This window comes from Nipponia nippon, unplaced genomic scaffold (genome assembly GCF_047370975.1).
Source record: "Nipponia nippon isolate SJK-2023a ecotype South Korea unplaced genomic scaffold, ASM4737097v1 scaffold_1, whole genome shotgun sequence".
Taxonomy (NCBI): domain Eukaryota; kingdom Metazoa; phylum Chordata; class Aves; order Pelecaniformes; family Threskiornithidae; genus Nipponia; species Nipponia nippon.
This window is the reverse complement of record NW_028262290.1, coordinates 33,150,125-33,163,231: the sequence shown is the minus strand read 5'-3', so window position 1 is coordinate 33,163,231 and position 13,107 is coordinate 33,150,125. Positions and strand designations below refer to the sequence as shown.

The following is a 13,107-nucleotide window of genomic DNA, read 5'->3' as shown; positions in this document are numbered from 1 at the left end:
TCCACTGAAACTGCTAGAAATATCAGAAGAGGAGTTTAGGCAGGTCTGTACTCATTCATGCCCTTTAAGCCCCTGAAGAACCTACTAGTTTGGTGGATTAAAGTATTCCTTGTACCTCGCAGAACTCCTGCTAGGATCTTGCAAAAAATGTTCATCTGGTTTAGCGCTACTGAGTTGCTATATTATGGCATAAGAAGAAAGAATATATTTTTTGCTTGTAAATCCTGTGGAGGAAGCACAAAAATTGAAGAAACAGTGAATAAAGACATGTTGGAGTACTATGAACCATTTTGTAAGCTTAGGAAAACAATATAACCCTCAGAAGTCCTGTCGTGATCCCTCGTAACCTGTGGCTTGAGGAGTAGAAAATGAGTTGAAGAGAACCAGCCTCATGTTAGGTGGTTTCTGATATTTGATCTTTACACTCTCCGTTGAACCTGGTGAAATAGATGAGCTCTGAGAAGAGAAAACATTATCCACTGCTTCAATTAAAATCAATAAATTTGCAAGTTATGCTTTGAAACCTGTCCCTTTTTATGTATATCTTTTACTTCAGTGTCTTAATGTAAAGTTCTAAATATTTTCTTTCAGCAACTAACTTTTTCCTTTGAATGTTCCTTCCATTTACCTTGACATTATATTACATTTAATTTACCAAATAATTCTTTCTCTCTCTCTCTCTCATTACTGTTACTACTGCTCTGGTTTGTTTTTGTTTATGTTGTAATTATATTGCCTGATAAATTTTCATTTGACTATTTCAGGCATGGAACAGGTCTTTAGTATTTGATTAAAAGGACACTGTGTCTTGGAATCTAGTATATTTTAAAATTCAGTTAAATTATTGGAAAACAGAGTCAGACAGAAGATTTACCCTTGAGTTATTCTGCAAGCTTTTGTGGTTTTCCTATAATTTCTTCTACATTTTCATACATTTTCGGGGGGAAGGATAGAGTTCAGTCTCTTATTCCCCTAGCAAACGTTCATACAACAAAAGAAACACCACCTGATTGCTTGTGTGAGAGAAATTGCAAAACACTATATGCCAAATGCTGTTAGTAGCACAAAGTGAAAAGACAGGAAAAACAAAATTAAAAAAACCAATATCTACATCCTGTAATCTTCTTCAGGTATAATAACCCTATGTGTTACTTTTAACAATGATGGGTAAGGTTTTTTTTTTCTGATAAAGTGTGACTTACAAATTGAGTCCGTCTGTCTTTAGAAAAAAAAACAAAATCCTTCCTGAAAATCATTTGGCTACTTATAAGTTATGCCTTTGATATATCTGAAGAGAAGTTTGATCCAGAAGTAATTGCTATAAATATTAGACAATATCACATAATATCTGGGTAACATATTACTCCTCTTAATGGTTAAAAGATGGGCAAAAATCCACATTTTCTATTCTGATTCCTCACATTATAATACTTAATTCTTTCATAAAATGTATATTAATTTCCTTATTTTTCTCATTCTATCTTGCATGTAAATGTTTTGTCTCTACAAAGATATTATGGTCAAAGACACCAAAAATGTGTAAGAAAATGCTCCTTTTGAAACAATTCCTTTATTTTAGGAACTGGTGATTCACAGGACCTTGATCACCTCAGTAAGTTGAGGACTGCTCCAATACCTGACTCAACAAGGTTGAACATTTCTCTCATTATTCCCTTGTCAGGAACTAGCAACGAAGTCCACCACAGTCACCATAATAAACTGTACCGGTAGCTTATGTTCAGCCAGTTACTTACCATTATTCCTATCTTCTAGCATGTCATTGATTTCCAAAGTATGATCCTCCAATCCTATGGATCCTGTGGACATTTTTTGTTGTTGTCAGATATATGACTGTACATGTGTCTGCCATAAAATATATGCTGCTTGAATGAGATCAGTTCCACAAGTAATTTATATCACTTTGTAAAACTAATGTGTCCTCATCATTACTTACTACTTCACCAGTTCTTTTTTGACCTGCAAGCTCTGCCAGCAAAAATTTAATGTTTTGCCAGATTATCAATAAAGATACAAAATAGCAGTCAGTAAAAAAACCTTCTCTCAGAACATGGTTTCTTGAGAAATTTGGTGGTGAATACTTATTAAAAATTATTATTTTACCAATTTTAATGGCATAACTTATTTTAGAATGAAGATCTGAGCTCTTTGAAGTGCAGTTATAATTTTCAAATGTGCCAAAGTCATACAGCAGTTAGGTGTTATGTACCTCAAAACAAAAAAACCAACCAAACAAACAAACTCGGAATAGCTAACTAAAAAATAGACTTTCCTGCATAATATAGTTTTCAGTTGTTCTTCTGGTCGCTTTCTTCTTTTTCAATAAGCCCTAAGTCTCAGCTCTCTATAAGTTAGGATTAGTCTCCTGTATACTTCATGTTTAAAAAGAGGACATAGGTTCCTAAGTCATAAAGGTAACAACAGGTATTTGCCTAAAAATATGAAATTTGGCATAGGGATTAGTCTTAGTCTCACATGTGCCTCTTAATGGTGGTATGAAATTGGTGTTGATGTGCGAACCAGGGTAAAGGTTTACGTGAATTCATGGTGAATTTTGTAACTGATGTCATAACTGTCTGCTTTATATTCGTTGTGGTTCCATGCATGTGTGTGTATCTCGGAGAAATCTCACAGGGAATTCCAAAATGAATGACAGTCTACAGGGAATAAAACAGAGCCTGAAGGTGTCCTGCTTTTTTTTGTAAAATATGTGAAGATGCATATGGAAGAAAGCAAGGCTTAAAAGAGAGATATATATGGAAAGAGGCAACACTTTCTGCCTCACTGTTTGTAAACGCATATATATTTGTATATATATAAAAAAATAATGTACATATAAAAATTGCACTGAACAAAAAAATTTGACTGTTGTCTGCCAGGCAACAAAATATTTTGGAGTTTCTGTGTTTTTCAATTATTCTTTAAAATTTTTTCAATGTCTCCACTGTCCCCCACCCCTAGTATTAAGTGAAATGTGCAACAGAAAAAGAAGCACCCGCAGTCAGGAAATGACAAAGGTAAGGTTACACATGCAGCGTGAACTCTCCTTCCCTGTGTGTACATGTTTTGATAAGGTCCTTCATTATTTGGTAACATATGTTTTTGACTTTCATTCCCCATTTAATTTCAGGCCCAAACGAAGCCATACAAATTCAGAGCAGTATGAGTTAGGTCTTCACTGGGCACATTGGGCAAAAAACAAGGCAGATTTTGAGCATCTGAGCAAGCTAGGATTCTCTGGAAAAGTGAGTCACCTTGTGACAGTGGCCACGGGTTAAGACCAAACAGTCTGCATTCTGTATCTGTTTCTCCTTTACTTGAAATGGTACCACAGCTCTCGATGCTTCTCTCTGTTCTGCCATTGTAAATAGTCATTCAAGTATTTCCTGATCTCACAGAAGTGTTCTGAGAATAAATTCATTACTCCTTATGAAGCATGCTGATATTACAGTAATGACATAGATAGAAGCCTATGAAGAAAAATAAAAGCTTATTTGCTTCAGGGCTTGGAGGGTATGTCATAAATACAATGTGGAACCACATGTTGAACATAAGGATAAAAAGAAATATCCAGGTGTTGCTTAGTACTTTGTGCCTCATATTAACCAGAGGCCCAGGGGAGGGGAACGTGGGGGAAAAAGTTAGCTTGTTTTTTTCCTACAGGAATTGTGACAGCAAACTAACACATGATGTACACAGAGCACAGGACAGAGATAATGTTGGAGAAATTATTAACAGCTCTGCAGTTATAGTTGCTATGAAATTTATTCAAAACTGAATTAAAATTCTTCACCCATATTCCCTTTGAATGGACCTCTTTAGAATACAAGGGCTTTTCTGGTGCATAAAGATGTCAATTTATAATGTCTTATGCTAGCAATAATTGATTTGTTCCCATATATATATCGTATAATCATAAATATGTTTGAAGATAGTTTTGTATTTATCATTAACATTATTCATTAGTGAGTAAATATTTTCAAACATCGCAAATCCTTACAACGACATTAAGGCTTTGTGATGTTTTAAGCTATTTTATCCCTTTCTGATAGTAGCTGAAATAAAGAAAATGGCTTACAGATTTAGCTGTGTATGTAGTTTGAAAGTAACAACTGAAAAATGATGTTCATAATCTGAATTGCAATGAAACCAATTATCTGTACCATGGTGTTTCACTTGGGAATACTCCGAAAGGTTTAGTATTTCTTAAAAGAAATTAAAAACAGCTGTAAAAATACCATAAAACAAAAATAGCAGCTGCAAAAGAGATTAACATTCCTAAATTTCATTTGAACCTGATATGTTATTTTTCCAACAGCAACATACATATATACTGATTTTTAAAATCTATCCTTTATGAAACCATACCCTTTTAAGAAAAAGATGGATTTTTTTATTTTTTTTTCATTTCACCACTTAATATTACCCATGAATTTCATGAACATTTTTCCCCTCTGCCTAGGAATTTTGTATTACATTTTCTTCTGCAATTATTATCAAAGAAAAACGACAATTGTTAAATATTGAAGAATGATTTAAATATTACTGATTAAGAATTAAAGATCTGCCTAATAAACAATTTATAGCAATCCTTGCACTTTTGTTACTTACAGCTGTCAAACAGCTTTCAAACTGAGCCCCATTCACCCTGTGCCTGTTTTAAAATTTTATATAGCGTCTGTTTTCCAATTAAGCGGCCAGTCGTAGATGAGACCTTTCCTAATCTTTTTCATATATATAATAAAACCGAATGTAATTTATAAAACAGAACTGGAGGTGCTGACAGTATAAAACAGTTTATTTTGCAGTCTTGGTCAAAACATATGGCAGCAACTTTTCTAGACTTCTGCCAGATGGTGAGCCTTAATCGATTTTGTCTGTAGTGTCGTATGTTAATTCTCTGTGAAAAGTGTTTCTTCAAACTCAATTAAGAAAATAATGACTTTCATTTTCTTACTAGGCAACTAATGCTAAAACTGTCATTTAGATAGGTCTGTTTAAGTTTGAAAAGTTTTTGAAAACCCCAAGATATTTACACAACAGGTAAAATTGATTCTAATGGCCTTGAAAGCTGAGATTGTTATTCACCAGCATGCATATCACTTCAGGTGAATCTAAATAAACTTACCTTTATGATAATATTCTTTATCTTGCATTTCCATTTTTCTTGTGGCTTTTTTAACTAATGATAGTGTTTCACTTTGCAAATTAGAGTAATTTTGACCACCAAAGATCCCAGAGTAAAATCTCAAATGATCAACAGTAAACTCATTACTCCAAACTCTAAACACATTAAACTAGAAAAAGAGTATACCATCTATCTCTGTATCTCAATAAAGATACTTCATGATACAATAACTGTTATAAACTTTAACTACTGGTCTGCCCAACACATTTCTGTGTTTTCTACATCTCTCATGTTAAAATATTATATTTTATGTGACCATACTACATTTAATAAATGTTGCACAAAGGCTAGTCTCCCTAGTTATTTTAACAGGCAATTTTTGTTTTGATAAGTATGAAATTTTCTCTCTACCCAATAAATAGTAAGGCATGAATTTTTGTTAAAGGTACTTCCTGATGGACAAACATAGTGGACACAAAATCTACAAAATTCTACTAAAATTCTAACAGTTATAGTTTCTATGTATTTTGATGTTAATAATGTGGATGCCTTAATAAATATGATCTGTAAAAGTTTGTGAGTTAATGGAAAATATAATAAATCTTTATACATTTTGGTCTACTTTTACTGCCATTGTTCCTTTGTTATACATATTATTTGTGACACAGGCTTAGATTTTGAACTAAAATAAGATGTGTGCATAGCAGAAATCAAATGAAAGGAACTAGTCTCCAGAGAAATATGCAATCCTTTTGTAGAACCTAGCTTTAATGTAGACCAGTACTTAACATATTCACAACTTAGAACGTATGAAATGGGTGTATGTTGAAACAAAATATCAACCAGATCTATTCTCCTTACCATGTTTATTTTATGACTACTTTCTTTTGAAATAGAGCAGAGGTATGGAAATATGTATGCAGACTAAATAGGTTGTGTTTTCTTGAGCAATGATCCCACACAAGTACAAGGCAGAAACACTGTGTTTTTCCAATATAATCCAGCAAGGGCAAATGACAGCCTTACCTGATGGCTGATATCTTTTATAGTACAGCTGTGACATATTTTATGCATCACAAAGAATGATCAAACATTTCTCTGGAGCCTTTCTGTCATGGAATGTGGCCCCATGCCCCATGTATGCCTTTACATTATGCTGTAATACACCTAAACTCTAAATTAGGTATCTGTTACCAACTGGTGATTATTTTGTAATCAGAATGTATTTAGGAACAGTGTAAAATTTTTATTTTGTGTTATTTTTAATAATTTGTTTTATTTAGTAAATTATAATGATTGTGTGGAATATATTTAAGATAAATATTTGGTAATAAAAAATACCACTGTAAGTAATTAAATAATTTTACATGGACCATATATTTATACTTTGGAAAATAAAATGGAGTACAGCTTACTAAAAGTTGGATATCTGGAGATTTTGGAATATAGTGCTTAGTAATATTTTGAAGATTCTCACTTATAAAATTGTGTTGATATATTTGACTCAAAAGTTCTTATTAATTAAACTATCCTGAGTTCTTCACTATGTTAACTATGTTTAAAGCAAGGTCCAAACACAGATTTAACATCTATTGCAGTATATTTTCAAGAGCGAGGACAGTGCTCTTTGCTGGTCACCCAGCTGGTTCCTTACACATAAGCTTCTAGCGTCGTTTGAGAAATCAAAGGTATCCAATACCATGGACTGTAAAAGTGACAGTAGCTTTGCCTCTGTGGAGGCGAAGTGGGAAGCTGAAAGTGTATACAATAAGGCATCTTAACAATGATGGATATTTATATTTAGCAACTAATTCAAACCATGGATGGAAGGCAAACCATAACACCACATGGGTCTTTTGACAAGGGAAAGAAGTCTGTTCTTCAGATTAACTGTGTTTTGACGTAAACTTCTCTGATATAACATGGATTTAGTCATGATTGGAAGGGGGCAGACAACAATCTTTATAGTCACTGAACATCAGTTATACTGATGTCACCATCACAGTGACAGGGGAGTTTGGTCCAGGCAGAGCTCAGGAGGAGCCCTCCCATTCTTTCTCCAAGCAAAGCTTGTGGGACTGCTTTCCCATTTTGAGATTTTTGGTGGCAGGACTCAAATTCTTTTGACTTTGCACCTCATTGACATGCTTTGAGCAGTACAAGAGATCTGCTAGGAAGACCATTTTTGTTGAAAGAATAGAAATCAATAGGAATTGACACACCCCAGGTGTAGTCCATTAGAAACCTAGGTATTACTTTGGAGAGCACTGTAATAAACAATAAAATAATGACACTAAATAGAAAATATGACCAAGCTGTGCTCTCTTGGGCATCATTCTTCTAACAGGGAGAAAGTAGAAAAGATTCAGTCATGGATTCCTGTCTATGCAGGATAATCTAGAAGGGTATTTTTTATCAGTTAATGTCTTACATACTCTTCAACAGGAGACAAATGTTAGACTTTTATATTTGTGTCTCTTGTATCTTCCAGTGTCTATATACTACCTTTTTCTGCTGCTCCAAAAGGAGGGAAATAAGTGTCCTTTTCTTACAATACTTTTTACACCTCACACAGGTAAGTAGTTGCCAGTCAGACAACATGGTCATCTGCAAATTTCTATTTATTTCTTTAGTTTAGAGTGATTCTTCCGTTCATCTTCACATATCTTATTTTGGATCACAGTCTGCAGACAAAACTCTCTTTCTTCTCTCAACAGTAGCACTGGGAAAACACATTTTTTAAGTGACATGAATCATGAACTTCATTTTTCTTTGAGACACCTAAAAAATGAAAAGAGGCTTTCATTAGTGAGGTTTAGAAAATGGAAAAAGAATTAGAAGGGGAAAAAAAACAGAAAATGGACAAATAAAGATAAAAAGAGCATGAGAGAAATTATATTTTCTGATTCTCTCTTTTCATAATCCCCTTTTAAAATATTGCTTGATGATAATACCTTTCCTATTGCAATAATGAAGTGCAGCATTTGCCAAAGTGACCACAAGGTCTGTCTGTTTATGGATAGAGGAAGGAACCAAACGCCATTCTGAGTGGGAAGTTAGAATGAAATTTTAGAGATCCCTTTTCTTACCTCTCATAATCTAACATGCAAGAGCAGAAGAATTAGGAAACATCCTCTCCTGCTTAACAGGACAGCATGCAAAGTCCAATAAAAAGAAAGTGGACAATAACCCAAGGAAGAAAAAATATTCTTCTTATACTATTGTCAAGGATAAATCCAAACCACTGAGATGTCAGCAGGAAGATTGTTATTGACTTCTGAGTTGCCTCACTTCTTCGTGGAAAGTAAGGGGAGGCAGTCAGGGAGAGAAAGAAAGGGAGAGGAAAAAAGAACGAAGCATGGAAGTCCATGGGTCCAAACACTGCAGGGATGTGGAAGAACAGACACTGAAAGTCCGTGTTTCCTTTACTATGCAGACTGTGGCTTACATAGTAGAACCCTGTGAATTTATTTCTGAAATGTAAGATGAAATCCTACTAACTACCTAATAGGATATATATTCCTACCCAAGGAAATATTTACAACACACATTCTGAACAACTTTTCAATAGCAAAATAAATATAAAAGAGATATTGGGATAGATCCGTACCTTGAAATGGATGCAAACATACAAATTCTTCTTGAAAAAGCAATGGAATAATAAGTATTTAACTTAAACTCAGCTTTTCCTCTCAGAGAGTCATTAGTGTAACAGGCTGCTGGTTTAACTATTAAGATGGCAAAGCTCTATCCACGTTTCAAGTTACTGTTTCTAATATAATGTCTTTTTAAGCCAATATTTTTTATGTAGAAATTATTTTGAATCTACATCAGACTTTTTGCCTTTATGTTTGTTTAGTTTTTCTTTTGTATTCTTTGCTCTCCCTGCGGGGACACCTTTGAACCAATGCTGGCAACACTTATAGTACTTACAGAATCTGGTGAAGGCAGTTTAATCTTAGAAGCACACTATACAGCACCTAGCTTGGGGAAGACCTTATCCCTGGTTAATGGATGGACTAAAATTGCTTATTTAAAGAAATGTAAAACATTCAAATTTACCAAAGCCACAAATTATTTTCAATTTAGACCTTTCTGTAACAAGCTTTGATTTGTTTCCTTTTTTTTTTTTTTTTTTTTTAATAGGTTTGGGGTCTTGATTTGGTTTTGTTTTTATGTAACTAGCAACTTATTGGCCATTCTTACAATCAGCAAGGAGAAATGCTTTAAAAAGAAGGTAAGGAGAGATTGTCAGGGTAGATACCTGTTTTCATTTATTTCCAAACTGTTGGTCTACACCTATCAAACCTCATATAGATTACATGGTGTGTGAGAAAGAAAAAATCATGCTCAGCTAGTTTTTAAAAACTGGACTTAGTTTCCCTTCCCTTCCCTTCCCTTCCCTTCCCTTCCCTTCCCTTCCCTTCCCTTCCCTTCCCTTCCCTTCCCTTCCCTTCCCTTCCCTTCCCTTCCCCTTCCCCTTCCCCTTCCCCTTCCCCTTCCCCTTCCCCTTCCCCTTCCCCTTCCCCTTCCCCTTCCCCTTCCCCTTCCCCTTTCCTTTTCCCTTCCTTTACTTTCCCTTCCCTTCCTTTTCTGCCTTGCTTTGCCTTGTCTTTCCTTTTCATCATATTTACTTAAGTTTACCAAGTGCCAGTAGGCTTGAATACATTTCTAATGCATCACAGTTCTGACTTGTCATATATTTATTTATGACCTTTATCAACAACAGATGACCAATTGTACACAAATTGTATGGTGATCATGTGGCACGTGTAATTATCCACTAGAGACTGGGAAGGGAATATCAAACAACTTCTCATCTAAAACAGAATTAGAAAACAGGTTTATAGTGGTATACCAACCCAAAGCTGTAAATGTACTTTGGTTTAAATATATACCTGCAATACTATCTTAATTAATGGAGAATCCTGGAGTTCAGTTAATTTAACAATCAAATACATACATAGAGATTTTTTTTTTACACAGAAAATATATACTATTATTTCTATATTTCATTAGTATAGGATCCATATTTCAGCTGGAAAAACTCTCACAGAAACTGAGCAATCAGCCTCTCTGAGTATGGTATAGTAATGTACTAGCTTGTGTGTATGAGGTCTTATTATAGAGATGTCAGTTTTAGTTTGAAACATAAACATATTTTTATTTATACATTAGTGCTTATAGTGATCAATGACCATGTGTGCAGTATATTAGAATTTGTTTTTGATCAGTAGAAAGCAATTATTCATAAAACTCAAAACAGAAGGCAAAGTTGTGAAAGAAAGGAGAAGAATTATGTCTTTCTTACAGGGAAGGTAATTTTAATATAGACGAGATTGGTCCAAGTCCTGCAGTTTGGATTGATAGATTATCTAGCAGAACTATCATTTCAATAATCTCAATGACAGTGCAGCAGTGGATACTTGGTACAATATTATAAATTAAATTTACTGCAAATGTCATTGCAGAGAATATGGAAAGAGATCCGTCATTTGTATTTGTAGTAGTTAAGATAGGGAAAAATCTAAGATTCTTTGACAAAACATAACAAAAATTATCTACATGATATAGCTGTGCTACCAGTGGTCTAAAAGATTCCTTTCATCGTCACTTTGCTCATTAGGATACTTGAATTGCACCAAAGTTTATTTGATGAGAGAGGAATGAAGTTCTCTTAAACCGAGATATATTCTTCATGAAAATTTTTTCCAGGATTTAAGAATACTCAATGTCTATGCTTCAGAAACACTTTTTTCAGAAAGTACAAGCTGCTTCTGTCTAATTACAGTCTACTTATGGAACTGTAAAAGCTGAGCTGTGAATTGGTAAATTAGTATTCACCTCCATATAGAGTCATATATTGACTTGACATTGATGTTGTCAACATAGACACCAGACCAGTGATGTAAAAGCTCTGGAATACAGGGGACTAAGGAACAATAATAAAAGTGTTCTTTCTGTTTACAGTTTTTTGTAGCCCCATTTTATTGCTTTCTTTGCCATCACAAGGTCATATATAATCTGAAAGCTTTAAGCAAAATTACAGAAGACTTTAATTTGCAGGCACCTGAAAATCAGTTGCAGCACACTGGAGCTAAATTCCCTTCAAAGTTAGAATTCATAACTTGAGATGAACTTTCTTACCTAAGGGAAGTTACTGGGACTTATCTTTGAAAGCAAAATTGTGCCATTATTATTAAAATGCAATTCATGAAAAGAAGCTTAGTTGTTGGGTTTTTTAGTGTTGTGTTGTTAGTTGTTTGTTTTTTTTAAATTTATGTCAAAACCAAATAAATGGAAATAGAAATAAACTATACTGCAATTTAACCCTAATATGCTATATCTTTATCTGCACAAACTGTATATACATATTTTTAGATTAATTCAGTCAGCAAGCTGGAAACTACAAGAGATCCAATTAATATTAATTAAGATATTGTTAATTTATAATTGAAGTGAAATATGGAATTGTTCTAACCAATGTCCAATGCAAAATGTATTCCTACAGAGAGCACATCAGATGGGACCCTAGATACCCGAGTTCTATTTTCAGCCTGCTACTGGCTTACTTTGAGACTGTTGGCAACTCACATTACATCATTGTGCATAAGTTTCTTCACCTAAATAATGACAACTTCCATTAAGTGCTTTGGAAGCATATGCTTCCGTAAAATGTAGATGAATACTGTTGAATGCATGGTTATTATTTGTAACAGAAGTAATTTATTAAATTATGAAATAATACTCAACATTTAGGTTACTATGAGATTGATTGTATTGACCTGCTTAATTTCTATATTAGTTGTACCTTGATCATAAACACCTACATGCCTGAACATATGTCCTCCCATGTCTCTTAAAACAAAGAAACAAACAAAACATAACACCTACCTCTGTGTTTTTCCTTATTTCCATATTTTCCTTCCCGTTTCCTTCCTACTTCCTTCCCAGTGTTTCCAGCAGGTCAAGGGAGGCACTGGTGAGGCCACAGCTGGAGTTCTGGGTCCGATTCTGGGCTTCTCAATTCAAGAGAGACATGAACACACTGGAGGGAGTCCAACAAAAGACCACAAAGGTGATCAAGGGACTGGAGCATCTCTCAGAGGAAAGGCTGAGAGAGCTGGGACTGTTTAGCCTGGAGAAAAGAACTCTCAGGAGGGATCTGTGGCCAAGGCAGCCACCAATCACCACTTCACCCATGAGACCCTCTCTGTTAATAAGCAACAAATCAAGGAAGGCACCTTTCCTGGTTGGTTCCCTTAGTACCTGTACCAAGAAGTTATCATCCAGATGGTTTAGGAATCTTCTGGACCTGTTTGTACCAGCTGTGTGGTATTCCCAGTTGACATCTGGCAAGTTGAAGTTCCCCATAAGGACAAGGGAAGATGACTTAGAAGCATCCCTTAGTTCCTTAAAGAATAACTCATCAGTGTCATCATCCTGGCTGGGGAGCCTATAGTAGACTCCCACAATGACAGCTGTTTCATTTATCTGTCCCTTAATCCTTACCCCCCAAAAAACGGAAAGCTTCATGAATTTGTATGTCATCCTTGTGCAGGGGCCATGCTAATCTTCTCTGTATCTTTCCAATTTTTGTATATGTGTTGCTGAAGCAAGCAGACATTCTGATTGGTTTTATCTATCTATCTATATAGTCTTCTATGTTCTGCTGTATTTCATGTTTCATCTCTTTCTCTTACAGTTATCCCTTTCTGGTGGACAACAAGTTGATAAGACTTCCCTTGTCACCAAAGGGTACATAGTCTAGTTCCATTTGTCCAGAAAATTGAAACTATTGTGTCAAAATGGGAGAGAAAATCTGTCAGGACCATAAGGATCTGTAGGAACATAACTCAAGGTACCTTGCAATGACTGTCCTGTTTGAGCCAGAGGTCATATTTACCATTGAGAAAATACAGATAATTACTTCTACACTAGAATTTTTTTTCTTCACATTT

The 13,107-nt window shown here is 34.7% G+C and overlaps 1 non-coding gene across 1 annotated transcript; it reads right to left on the bottom strand.

Moving 5' to 3' along the window:
• Positions 1-12,662: 12,662 nt before the first annotated feature.
• Positions 12,663-12,765, bottom strand: LOC148057291 (U6 spliceosomal RNA). Its single transcript, XR_015700191.1, has one exon. It is a non-coding gene; the product is annotated as a U6 spliceosomal RNA (small nuclear RNA).
• Positions 12,766-13,107: the final 342 nt, after the last annotated feature.